At 33.7% G+C, this 14,202-nt stretch overlaps 1 protein-coding gene across 5 annotated transcripts in view; it reads left to right on the top strand.

Moving 5' to 3' along the window:
* The window catches only part of LOC311437363 (uncharacterized protein), a 139,371-nt gene that overhangs the window by 23,149 nt on the left and 102,020 nt on the right, over nt 1-14,202 (top strand). Inside the window, exon 1 of one of the 5 annotated variants that reach the window (XR_014693423.1) lies at nt 7,615-7,684. The exons of the other annotated variants lie outside the window; for them this stretch is intronic. The gene's annotated coding sequence lies outside the window, so the exon portion shown is untranslated. Of the gene's footprint in view, nt 1-7,614; nt 7,685-14,202 lie in introns of those variants that run through there. 5 annotated transcript variants of the gene reach the window in all.

Raw genomic sequence — 14,202 nt, 5'->3', positions numbered from 1 at the left:
AAGTTTTCTGTCAGTCTACTCTAAGTTTCATCCCCCATATCCATTACATCAGCATCTGAATGACATTTTTAATTTCATTTGTAGTGTGGTTGTATTTTCCTGATTTTGAAACTGTCACTTAAACCCAGAATGTTAGCTGAATGCTGTCATTAGCTATGAGGTAAGTGTTATACTATATTAGCATCAGAGAGTATAGTGTACGTGCCTGCAAATACGTGTGCATGTGCATGCCAGGGAGGAAGAAATATTTCTATTCGGCTAAGTAAAATACTGTTTTACATCTTCTACTCTTTCCCTGTACCTTCTCTCTGAGGCTGTAGGGGTGGAGAAAAGTAATTTTACATAATAACTGTATTTCAATATTGTTATTAGGTCATGGAGTTGTTTTATTTCACTTAGTATTGTCAAGTGGCAGAGGATTATCATAGAATCTATCATAGAATGATAGAATGGTTGGAAGGGACCTTAAGGACCATCCAGTTCCAACCCCCCTGCCATGGGCAGGACACTTCCCACCAGACCAGGTTGCGCAAAGCCTGGCCTTGAACCCCAGGGATGAACCCCTTGAACCCCTGAGCCCCAGGGATGGGGCATCCACAGTGTCTCTGGGAAGCCTGTTCTTGTGCTTCACCACCCTCACAGTAAAAGATTTCCTTCTAACATCTAATCTAAATCTCCCCTCTTTAAAGCTGTCGTTGTCCTATCACTATCTGTCCGTGTAAAAAGTCACAGAGTGAGTCATCTTTTTATAAGCCCCCTTTAAGTAATGAAAGGCTGCAATGTGGTCTTCCCAGAACCTTCTCTTCTCCTGCCAGCACATTGCCAGCCATCTTAGCTTTTCTTCATAGGAAAGGTGCTCCTATATTATATCACTTTTTAAAATATCTTTGTACATAGTTCCTATTACAACCAAATTAAAAATAGCATGCTAAATCTCTGAATACTTTTGTCAGTAAAAACAAATAGTTTATTGGACAGGACATAAAAAAATAAAGCAATTTATTTCTACTGATTCTAATTATAATAATGGAGAAGGTTTTAATTTATTAATGCATAACTGTGAATGAGTATGACAGTTTAAATGCCCAGTTTACTTTTGCCTTGCTAGGAATTGTTTTAGGACATAGAATATTAATTTAAGAAAAAATATTGCAAGCATTTGGAAGAATTACAAATAAAATCATATGAAAATCTACTATTGTTTCCCTGCTTCCCATCTTAGTTTTCACTATTAGTTTTCTACTGTAGAAATCCAAATGAAGGAGTCCAAACTTTCCACTTGTGAGGGAGAATGCCTCACAACATTTTAAATATAGACCGTCTGAATTTGAGTGAAAGAAGATATCTATATACATATTTCCAAACAACTGTGAATTGTTAAATATTAAAAAAAAGAAATGTTGGTGGGTTTATTTTACTTTATGCTTTTGTTTCTGATCAGCAGACACAATTTAAAGTCCAAGCAATTTCCTTTCCTTTCACTAGCCATTCTCCAGAAAAAAAAAAAAAAAAAAAAAAAAGTAAAATTAAAATAATCTGAGAAATAGAGCAAAAAAGTGAAAAGCCAGAAGCAACACACATTAAGCACTGGTGAGAAAGAAAACCATATGGTCCAGTGGTTAAAGACAAATTCAAAGGCAAGAAGATCTTTATTTTGAATTTCTAATTTGGAAGTCACTCAATCTCTTTCAGCTACACTCAACTTTGTTGGCAGCATGGGTAAAACAGCAGGACATCACTATAAACCATATATTTCCAGATAGTTTATCTGGGTAAACAGATACTCTTGAATGCTTTAAAATGTTTGTGTTTTCCTTTAAAAAAAAAAAAAAAAAAAAAAAAAAAAAAGGCAACTCACTACAACAGTGCAGCTTCATCAGATTTGGGAGCACACATTAAGTAGTATAGAACTGTTACAGCAAGAGGAAAACATGAAAGACAAGATACAAACCATAACACTAATCTTGAGAGCCCTCTTAGAATTGTAGAGGAGTGGAAAGAAACCAAGATTATATTAGTCAAACAGTAGATGAATAACCAATTTAGTGAGTAAAGAATGAAATGGAAACCATCCCCTGAACAAAGAGCAACATCTGCTTTCAGTCATGTCAGAATGAATCCAGAAGAACTTCAGTAACTGATTTGAATGAACTAGGTTAACACTGCATACTGGTGTATTGGTGTTATGGGGTGAATGTTTCTATAATATAGCACTTTCTGATCTAGAGAAAGAGAAATAAGCTAAAGAGTAAGAGTACTATTTGGTGAACAATAGTTTGATTTCTTCTAGTAGATCAAATGCCCTGTTAGGAGGCAATATGTTGGAGGAATTCATAAACAGATCAAAATTCAAGATGAAACAAGGCCTATACTATGGACACAAATTAGACCCATCTGCGAATTGCTAGGCCTCTGTTTCTCTCTCATAGTTTCCCAACGTGGGCAGGAAAAAAAAAATACAAGCATATTCTCACATATTAATTAGGAAAGAATTCATTCAGCATATCTCAGTTTCCTGTAAAGAGATGTATAATATTTTCCTTTTAATCTCAGGACTATGGTCAAGAAAGTAGCACTACCAGTCCACTAATGTAAAAGCTGCTTGTTCTTTAAAGTGTGGTTGAAAACCCGTTAACTTTATTTTCACCAATTTTATAAGTTTCTCTGATTGCAGACTTGCTAATGTGCATCATTTGTGTATGTACCTTATATAAAAATATTTTAAAAATAATTTTATGGAGTTTATTCAGAGCCTTTATAGATCATCAGTGACACGTGTCAGCAGTTGAGAGTCACTACACTGGAGCATTGTTTTCTGGGTAATGGAATTCAGCGCTTCTTAGTCATAACATTTCCTGCTTATTTCTCACTTAACACTTCTACTGCTGTTTTGTATGAAAAATGTTAACCTATCATTATCATCTGCTGCTCTGTTAGCCGATGTGTATGGCAATTCTAGACTTCAACTCTGCTAAAGACTTAAAAAAAAAAAGGTGGTAAATTACATAGGAAAGGGTTAAATGACAGAACTAAGAGTGGAATTTAATGCAGAAGTTAAGAAATGACAGATTAGATTGCATAAGTAAGCTTCAATTAAGTCCTGTTACATATCTTTAATTATAGCTTGTTGTATTATTATTCCACAAAATCTTGCCTCTTCAATGCCTAGAATGGATCTGTTGTATGAAAGAAGTAGGGCTATGTAGTGAACGATACAATTGTTTGTAGGACCCTTGATTCACCTGTTCATAAGGAGAAAAGCATATAATTAATGAGTCAGGATGGCTCAGAAATAAAAAGGAAGTTTCTGTTGTCAAGACAATTTGATGCTGCTATAGAGATTTAGAGTTTAATCCTGACTTTAATGCTTACCATCAATGGGCTGTTTAGCAAATCAGTAGAAAAAGACCTTTAGCAGTGTTTTTTATTGTTGTTTTTCTTTTCAACTAATGGTTATTCCCATTTTCTGTATACTTATTTTGAGACCTTTGAAAATGACTGTCAAAGATTCAGCACATGGAGGCTGTGCTTTGTACCTATCAAGTTCTATCACATGCTGAATAACTTGAAAAAATCAGGTCCTGGGACTGAAAATTATTGCATATTTTAAAGTTGCTCTTTGTATTGCTCAGTTCTAGCTGTAAATGGGGTTACTACCTCTCTTCTTTATTGTGAACAAAAAAAATAATTGAAAATGAACAGAGATTATAGTAATAAACAAATAGTAAAACAAGTAATTTTATCTGTGGAAGTACATGTATATAGCACATGGGAAAGTAAGAGCAAAAGAAAATAAGGATTTTTTTATTATTATGCAAATGCTAGCCATTCTGTGCAGTTGGGCTTCTTTAAAAATGTATATGGAACTATCATAATGTATTTATATAAATATACACAAATATATATACACACAATTTATGCATACTGAATCAAAGCTGAAGTCAATGCTTTCCTGGGTGATTTTACTAGCCTTTTTAACCTTTGTGTTTTTTATGTAATCTCAGTTTGACATAGATCACTGTAGCATATGATATTAACCTATTATATCTTGTCAATTAACTTGTCAAACTATTCTGTATGGTTTAGGATGAGGCAGCTTGAAGGTGTAGGTCAAGAGGGGGAGTATAAGGAGAATCCCTGCTGACTCACAGGCATAGTGGTATTTAAAGGAAGAAACAAGTACCTGCCGAGAGGTACTGAAAGCAGAAGGTAATGCTACTATTTCTTTTTCTTATCTGTTATAGAAAAAAAGAACAACGTTAGTTTGTCCTAGTTCCACAGTTTCATGGCTTGAACCACTTCTGTCTATGAATGAGAGTAGAAATGCCTTTGGATTGAGTTCAAACAAGGCAGCTGACTAATAGCCTCTTCTGTTAGTTGATAAGGGTCACCTGTGAAAGAGTGCTTTTTTGTAAGATTGCAGTTTTGCTAATTCCATATTTTATGAGGAACATTCACTAGGGAAAGACACAGGAAAAGTCTGTTCCTGGGTATGATAAAGGTTGTGGGAAAATTAATCACCTGGATCTGCTACACGGTTATCTAGAGACTGCAGTTTTGACCCATATATATGTTACTATTTTTAAAGACCCAAAAAGCATCTGGTATTGGTTGACAGCAAAGACAAGTAAACATGTTCATAATGTTGCAAGGTTATGGAGTTGACTTCAAAAAGCAAAAGATTTAGAAGTGGTGAAAAGTACAGAAAATAGTTGGGTTATTAATAAAACTGCTTCCTTCCAGAGGCAGTATCTTCTTTTTGTGTGTGTGTGTGTGTTCATCTGATTGCAAATTAAGGTGAGAAAAATTAACCCCAGGCATAAAAGAATATTCAGTCCCTACCTCCATGGTTTCTGGAACAAAAGACTGTAGTCTTTGGTTTTAGATTTCATTTTTTTTTTCCCCCTGCTCATAGCCATACAAAGAGATATAGCTCAATAAAATGAAAGATACAGTGTACTGTGGTTCATATTCTTGGCCTGAAGGAATTCTTAGTCAGGTTAATGGATCTGATGGTTTTCTCTTCATTGATTTTTAAGATGATTATATTTTATTTATAGGTGAGAAAATAATAGTTTATCTTAAATTTATTGAAAAGTTATTGTGAGATTGCACGAATTGATAATGCTAACAATACATTCAGGGAAGCCAAACTACTCCTGTCTTTAATCCTGTAAGTGGTGATGTGAAGCAAACCTATTGACTTGAAATTAAATGTGCTTTTACGTATACCTTTGTTCAGAATGAAAGAGTTATATTTTTCTTGTTCTTATGAAAGGTTTCATTACATGAAGCATTGGTATACCTCAGGTGTTTCTTTTGTGAAAACTGTATGTGAAATATCCAAGAGCTGAAAGCTCTTGGATAAGTGCATGTAGTCCTCTGGAGGCTATAAGATCTGATTTCTAAGTCAGCCAAGTCATTTGTCAGATAAAAAGCCTACTGGTCAACTGTAATTGTGTCCACAGGTTTGAATCTTAACATAGCATGTGGGTTGCAAATTTACAGTAGAATTTGGAGGACAGCATGAACAGCTCATTGTAACTCAGAACTCCTTTCCTGAACATTGTTATAATTTTATTTTTTTCTAATATTTTAGATGGGCTCAGAGGCTGTTTTTATTTTTATTTTTGCAAGCCAACAGATGATAACAAAAGGCGTAACATAATTTTAAAATACTAAGCTATAAAATGGCATTCATCTCTCAGTAGCACTGAATTTCAGTATTCAGCTGAATACAATAATACGTGGAACTGGGTGGCTAAGATGGAGAGATGCTGAATCAAAGTTATGCCTCAGGCAACCATAAGCCCTTGTTACACAATCCTAATGTGTGGTGAAAGTTCTAGAGTGGCATTATATTTTGACAACAAAAAAATCACTTCTCAGCAATTTCATTAGTCATAATGATCCAGATTGTGTGCATTTCTGTGAGGTAAGCTAGCAGAAAGACCAGTTTGGGAATGTGTGGCAGATTCTGTAGGAAACAAAGTAAGAAAAAGGGAGAGATCAGAACACAGCAATTACTGTTAAATTTTTCATGCTTATAATACATTATCTAAATCTGGTACTGTGTTAATGGCTGTATAAGGCCTCTGACTGGACACCTACATTAATTTTAGAGCTCCTCTATTGTTTTGCTTGAAGCAAAATTTGACATCAACACGATGTTTCACCTTAGATTGAACTTAGTGGAGAAACAACATGAAAGTAAATTAAAATCCCTGCTCACTTCCCACCACTTTTGCAATAACATCTTTTTATTTTACACCAAAAGCTGTCTAAAAACGTTTGGAAGAGATTTCCAAAAGGAAAAACTTATTTTTTATCACTTCCTTTCCCTGACTCCAAGATGCACCCAAGGCAATGTATTAAAAGTTTAAGTAGCATACAAAAATAATTAGATACGCTGTTTTTCTTCAATTTGTTTCTGTACTGATGAACCAGTGTTCTGTGTATAATTAAAAGGGAAATAAAACGAAGAGAATAGGTGTCAGAGCCTTTCCTAAGTGTAGTTTGTACAAACATAACTGTATAGAAGGGGAGGAATACTGATGTAAGAGAAGGAGCTGCATGTACTGACTCTGAAATTACCATATATGTATAAAGTATTCCTGTTGGGAAAATACAGCTGTCAAAATAGATTCACAGGTAGTGTGTGAATTGGGAAGTTTGGGACAGGAAAAAAGGGCAGAGGCTGAACAAAACCAGCAGAGGTTTGGCCTCCAGATTTGGCTATAATAAGAGATGATCTGAACTATTGCCCAGTATTCAAACCAAAAGAGAAGTGAACTTGTCAAAAGGTTTAAAAAATATTTCCTATTTTCTTGTTCCTCTGCACTTCCTGGTTCTACTTGGTTCTTTGAGCCAAGGATCAAGGCAAAATTAAAAAGGCTGATCTTGCACTATTGTCCTTACACTGGCTGCAGTGAAAGGAAGGACCACAAGAAATCTGGTACACAAGGAGGCTTCTTCTCATAAAGCAGCTAGGTAAACACTGTCCTTAATTACATTAGTTCAAATAAGACATGGAAAATTCATCAAAATCAAGTCTGTTTGATCTTCCCTATAATTAGACATAAAACAGTTCCTCTAATTTTCTTCAAACAACAAAATAATTATATTAACTTGATTAACTGAGTATCAGAGTTTTCAGACTAGTGTGGACTGCACAAACGAAGATTCTGTGAGCCTCCTCTTTCCTTCCTTTTTCTCTTTCTCTCTCTCTCTCTTTCTTAAAGGTATTAGATGAAAGAGAACAATCATGTGGCATTTGTACAAACAGTACAAACAAAAGCCTTAGGACTATTCAGAATGCATAAACTTGAGCATATGTGCAAATCTTTGCTGGATTGTGCCCAAAGGGCACATCTATAAAGAGCTACAAGTATAAAATACTAAAATTACTTGCACATGTGCTATTTAGGTCATTATCTATAGCAATTCAATATAAAGGAAGGAGTTACTTATGTTATTTGTATCTATTTATAGGCTTTGTCCAAGATTTGAAAGAACTCCCTGTGAACTATTGTGGATTGACTGTTACTTACACGTTATTTCAGGAGCAGCATGATGAAAAGAGAATAAGAGAGGAAATGCCAAGTAGTAAAGTATCTTTTTCCGTAATATGAAACAGTCACCTAACATTAAGGACTAGGGCAAAAGATGATCTACAGTGATAGTGGTAAGAACATTCTTTCATAATTCCAAGTCCTTGCAGTTACATACTTGAGTCTTAAAACTTTTCTACAAAACAGTATTTACTATCTGCTTTATGACTGTGAGGTATTTGTGTTTGTTTACATACCAAGAACAGAGAAGTATTTTAATCTGCCACATCTTAGGGATATGGTTTAGTGGGGACTGCTAGCGTTAGGTCAGAGGTTGGACTCGATGATCTTGAGGTCTCTTCCAACCTAGAAATTCTGTGATTCTGTGATTCTGTGATCTTCAGATGCGGCTTAGTATGCACTGGAAAATGATTCTTTCATATGGTAAGAGTGAGTGGTTGTCCTTAGTGAATTACATGGGATCACCCGAAAAGGTGATATTAAGCCTCAGCAGTTATAGTTTGTTCAGGCCAAGTAGCTAAACTAAGAATTTAATGAGAGTAGGCAAATAAAATAATGTATTACATTGAAAATGTAATACAAAATATATTATAAATATAAAATATAAAAATTATATACTTGTGATCTTACAAAAATTGAAAAAAAATCCAAGAAGCATTGTATTTCTCCTGTGTAAACAGGCAATTATGTTTATAGTATTTTTATAGGCTTAGAATGTATGATTTGTTTGTATCTTTTATATTCTTCTACTGAACTATAATATTAATAGCAATAATAATAAGAATAGTGCTAAACCCTAAAACTTTACTCTTGCATTTACAAGTTATTTAAATAGTTGCTGATAGTGGCATTTACTGCATCTTCTATCACTGTGACTCCCACACTTATGTCCATTTACTTTCAGTGTTTTTATCTCCTCAGCAAGTATGCAATCATTTATCAAAGAAGCCATTTTATTTTACTAACAGTAGCTTCTTTTTTACAAACTCTTTTCTTTATCAGTACTGATATAATATTTTCTAAATTTGCTGTTAAATATGAAACAAAAAACCATTAAAATAGACACAAAGTGCAGATTCCACATAATACTGCTGAATCTTGCATGTTAATTGATGTAAATAGTTTTCTTGTCAGTATGTTAAATTTTATTCTGTCATAGGAAGGTCATGCAGAGGTGTTGCTTGCCTTTCACTTGCCCTTATTTTGGAAACCAGGGCTACAGCTTTTATGCTAGATAGGCAATCCAGTTGCACCAGCTTGTCAGCACTGTTAAATGTATAAAGGGCACATACAGGTAAATGAATGGAAATGCAGAGGCAGAAGAAGTAGTCTTACACAAAATATGGCTTAACGAGTGGAACGGTGTAAATTAAGTTAAATAAAGGACAGAAGCACATTTAATGCCAGACTGGACTTCTCAACTAGTATAAAACAATTTTTGTGATTGATACACATAATTTCAAAATATTTTTTTCTTAGAGCATCTGAGCAAATGGGACTGTGAAGAAATTTTATGTGATAGCAGTATCTTTTATAGAGAGAATCAAATTTGGGTTTGGGTTTGATCTGGATATTGTTATTGGCCTTTCAGGAATTCTCCGTTTTTATCATCTTATAATGGCTATTAAAAAGAAAAAAAGTTTAAATGCTGGGTGTCCATCTCTGTTCCAGGACATGTGATTATGTGTAAACAAAGCAAACTGTACTTAGCATACCCACTGGTGCATCTAGAGCACTATCTAAATAGGTTCTCATGTTGTTTAATTACCACTTTTCTTTGTATACATTGTATAATTTCATGTACAAGTAACTTTTTAAGTGTGATCCTCTGCATAGGAGATCAGTCATACTGTTGTAACTCATATAGTTATAAAATGTGATATATAAAATGATTATATGGTTATTTCTAAAATATGATTTACATCATGCTTTGACCAGAAGGATTTTCTATTTTATGCATATGTAATATCTACATTTCATTCTCTGGTTTGACAGCACTGTAGCCTAAGGAATAGTTGGAATTTCCTTTTATTCATAAATTCTACTTTTCAGAAAAAAATCTTGCAATGGATATTTCTACAAGAGAAAGAGATTAATTAAATGATACCAATTGTAAAGACTTTGTTGCCTGTGGTTTGTCACATTAATAGTGAATAATGTTGATGGATAGAGATTGGAGTTGTATTAAATCATAGCCTGCTCCTAATCCTTTCCTTTTTCTTTGAAATACAATATAAACAGAGCATTACAAACTGCTCTTCAATCAGACAGGTGTTCATAATCTTCTCTTATAATGCAAGGGTTAAGGAGTATGGTGTTACAGAAGAATGCTGAATCATCAACAAACTTAAAAAACAAACAAACAAAAAAAAGCAAACAAAAAAATCTTACTCAACAACTAAAACCATAATGCTGATTTAATTTTTAGATTCTTATGACAAAATATTTGAAGTTTATTTTATCTTTCTTTACCTTATTTAGCATGAGTACTTTATCCTGTATTTCTCCTTCCAAGATATGAGTCGAACATTTTCTTTACATGTAGTTTAGTATGGAATACAAATACTGTTTGGTCTTTTCTTACAAGCTATTTACAAAGCAAAAACCCACAAGAAACACTGTCGACTTAAAGGTGGAGACTGCAACTGTAATTAAGAAAATAAAAGGGGAGGTCAGAGTACACTACTTCTCTTTGGCTTTTTTGTATCTTGATTTTTATCCAGAATAGTTGATGTGGGATTCAGTGGGAGACCAGAGCATGGTCAACATAGCAAGATGGCTATACAAAAAGGTATCTCCTGGGATCTGCATGCAATTCCCTTAAAACTGATAAAACAAGAACCTTTAGAACCTTTCCCATTCAGATAATGCAGATTGTATTTTTCTCACTACAGTAGTAACACAAAATTATTTTCTAGGTATTTGGCTTTTAATTTGGTTGTCTCCTTGCGTGGAGATAAATTAGATGGTAGATAAAGCAGGAGAAGAATTAATATTATTCCCTGTAACAGTATTTGTTAAAAATAATTAAGAATAAATTGATAGAACTGCAGATATGTTGTAACGTCCATTTTCCATGAAAATGTGGTGATCTACATTTGGACAAATCCCATCCACAGAAAAAAATAGATGTTTCATGCGTCTTTCAGTTTTTAGGTATATACTTAAATTTCTAATTTCACATTCTTACTTAAAAATCATTAATTAATAATGAACTAAATGTAGTTTTAACACTGACTTTGGAGAATTTAATGCTATTTTCAGTTGGTCAGTGAAGGTAAGAATGTAGCTTTCATGTCTCTTTGGAAAAGCGTTTTGGACCAAAGAGGTGCAGTAGAGGAATACGATATTTTTACCACAACATAACAATATAATAGTATCACCTTGAACACAACTTCTTCAGTGGAAGCGGAATGGCATTTCTGAGTTGCAATTTGAAATAAATAGTATCTCTGATTTAGAGAGGGTCTTCCTTCTATCTTCTCTCTCATAAGTTTTTTAGCAGTTCACATGTTTGTGACAAATTTATCAGTAGGCTATCTTGATGAGATTTGGTTAGAATAATGCTTTCCTACATTGATAAAATAAAGGATGTTTTCCTTCCTACTCTAAAATTGTGCTTTAAGTTGTTTAGAATATGCATATGAGTTGATTGATGAGTACCATAATTATGAGATGATTGATGAGTACCAAAATTAGAAGTATTTCAAACTGAGGCTGAAATTAGTTTCAAGTTTTCTTAAATTTCAGAAACAGACAAATAGGCCAATTTTAATTCCTTGATTCATCACTTAATTTGTACTTAGGCACTGCTCTTACTGTTCTTAAGAACAGCAGAATGTAACTCAAAATACTACTTTTTTAATCCCTGGTGCTTTTTTATTCTCCTTAATTCCCCTTTGACTGCTTGTTAAAATAACTCTGACTTTCTGGATGCTTGATTTGCAGGGAAGAGAACTGGTAGTGTCTAATATAGAATAAATACTACAGGAATCCTACAGGAGTGTAGAAAATCAATATATTTAATTTAAGGCAGAGCAATAATGTGACAGATTTTCATCAAAAATCAAATAGGATTTTAACATCAGCATGTTCTCAAAGATCCAAACATTTGGGAACTCTCTTTGGCCTTAAAATGACGAATGGTTGCGTATTCCTGTGACTCATTTCTAGATAAGTAATATCCCATAACAGTTTTCTTAAATGTGTAGGTTTTACAGATGCTCTCTTTTAATCAACTGATTATCGATCTGTATATGACATCACTCTAGCAGATGATCTGTCTTGCAATATTCATATATAAATAAAGAAATACAAGAAAAGACAGGGTCTGACAGTTTCATCAGAAATCTTCAGAAATCCTCTATTTTTTTTTTCATATAATTTTGTTGTTAATTCTCTAAACAGTTAGATAATCTCATTCCTTAGTTTAAATCTTCCTACTCTCTTGTTATGGTTATTTACCTAAAAAAACTAGGTCTTATTCATTGTTACCATTACAACAGAATTAACGAACACATTTCAGTAGCTAACCTTGATGCATTCAAAGCCATACCTATTTTTTACTACTATAGCCCTATTTTACTATTTCATCTCTTATAAGTAATTAGAAATGGTAATTCAAAATATTGTTGATATAGCTTCACTTGTAGTATTTTGTTGCTCCTTGGGATATCTTTGCAAAATAGATTCTTCTCAGTAGTAGTGTTTTCTTTTTCTTTCTCCTCTTAACTCAGTTTTATTAACTGACTTAACTCTAATTTTATTAACAGAAGAAGATTTTAACCCTATCTTCCTAATGAAAGAATGAAATATAGGACTGAGTCCAAACCTTACCCAAATCTAAGTGATATTCTAAGTCTTGAAGGTAACAGTATGATTAAAAGGAAAAATTATCAAATTTATTCAATATCAAATTTAGCAGGGAAATTACCTAAGATATGTTTCACAAATAGTGAAGACTAAACAGATCTGATTAAAGATTATATGTTGCAATGAATCTGTTTCCTTGTCATCACTGATATTTTGACACTTGTTGAGTAAACTGCTGTTAATATAACATTAGAAAAAAAATATCCTCCTGAGAGGCAATCTAGATAAACAAAGTGATATTTAATGTTGTCTATGATATTTATTTAGCTAAAATGGCTGATTAGATGTTAAACAGAATGGAGGTTAATGATCTTTGTTATTGGTGTTATAAAAATTAAGAAAGTATAAAATAGGGTTAATGATGTATCCCATTACTGTTATTATGGGGATTAAATGCATGCTGTTGTCCGCTGCACAGAAAAAATGGGCCCCAAACTGTGAGTAATTAACAAAATTATATTATTATCTAACCTTATACTGTAATTAATTACTCTCATCATTGTATTTTTCAGTGTTGGTTGTATGTGGTTTAGGTAGCTCTTCAGATTTGCAACTAAAACTGGATGAAATAATTTTGTGCCTGATTTAGACCAGCCTGTATACAAAAGCTTTTATTTATTGCATAAATGCAGAATGAAATAGGAGAGTGTACAGGACAAAAGTGGACTAGATTAAAGAGTAATCTGAATTTGTTTATTGTACGTAAAGGGTGTCCTTTTCACTTCATTTTCACTTTTGTTTTGAACATTTACATTACAGCAAAATGCCCACTGGGATTTATTTTTTTATTTTTTTTTAATTAATATGTATGTCAACTGGTGAGATAAAACTATCTATTTATTATTGGTTGTTTTTGTTATGATTGTGTACGTCAACCCAGAACAAGACCTTATTGTGCTAGGCTCTTTACAAACAGAGAATACCAGATGGTCCCAGCTCTAGAGAGTTTATAGTCTGAATCAACAGGGTGAAGCACGAGGCGTAACATAAAACAGTAGTGTGAACAATGTGATGGCAGCAAATGTTACATTAGTTCCATAATTTCTTGCTGAAAACAAGGAGGGAGGTTTTAGTATGTTTACTGGTGGATTAGGTCTAATATGGTGAAGGTGACCCTGTTAGCACTTTGCAGTTCTGTGAAAACTTTTGAGGGTGACACTGGGAAGCAGCCTCATGGCTACACACTTCCTTCTTCTCCCTCCAAATTGTCCCTGCACCTCTGGAGTACTAGAAATGTGTTGAAATGATGAAAAGGGTAACTGATTAAACTATTGTAGGGGAAGGACAATTTTGGACCAAGCAACTAATCGTATTTTTAGCCCCCCCCCCCCAAACAAAACAAAACAAAACAAAAACAACAAACAAACAAAAAAAATCAAAACACAAACAACAACAAAACTTATCTGCTTCGGTTGCTTTACTTTGTTCTGCTGGAGTCTCTCATTGGCTTGATTGTGCAATTTTTTGTTAAGAATCAATGGTCAGAACAAGAAGCCATGTGAAAACCTCTACCGTGGAGGGAGTTTTCCCTGTGAATGGTGTTTCAATTCTTGTATGATATGCAGAAAGAAAGACTCTTCTACTACTTGCAGTTGCAGATACAGCTCTGTCTTTTTATACTTCACCTTCATCTACAACTGCAGTCCAAATGAACTCTCGTTCAGCCTGTAGAATAAAAATTATTTGATTCCTCCAGATTTAAGGAGTTCAAGGCAGGTGATACATCTGTCATCTCCATTTTGTCTTTCCTGCACAATCT

The sequence above is a fragment of the Aythya ferina genome (assembly GCF_964211825.1).
Source record: "Aythya ferina genome assembly, chromosome: 5".
In the NCBI taxonomy this organism is placed as follows: domain Eukaryota; kingdom Metazoa; phylum Chordata; class Aves; order Anseriformes; family Anatidae; genus Aythya; species Aythya ferina.
This window is presented reverse-complemented; position numbering and strand designations above follow the sequence as displayed.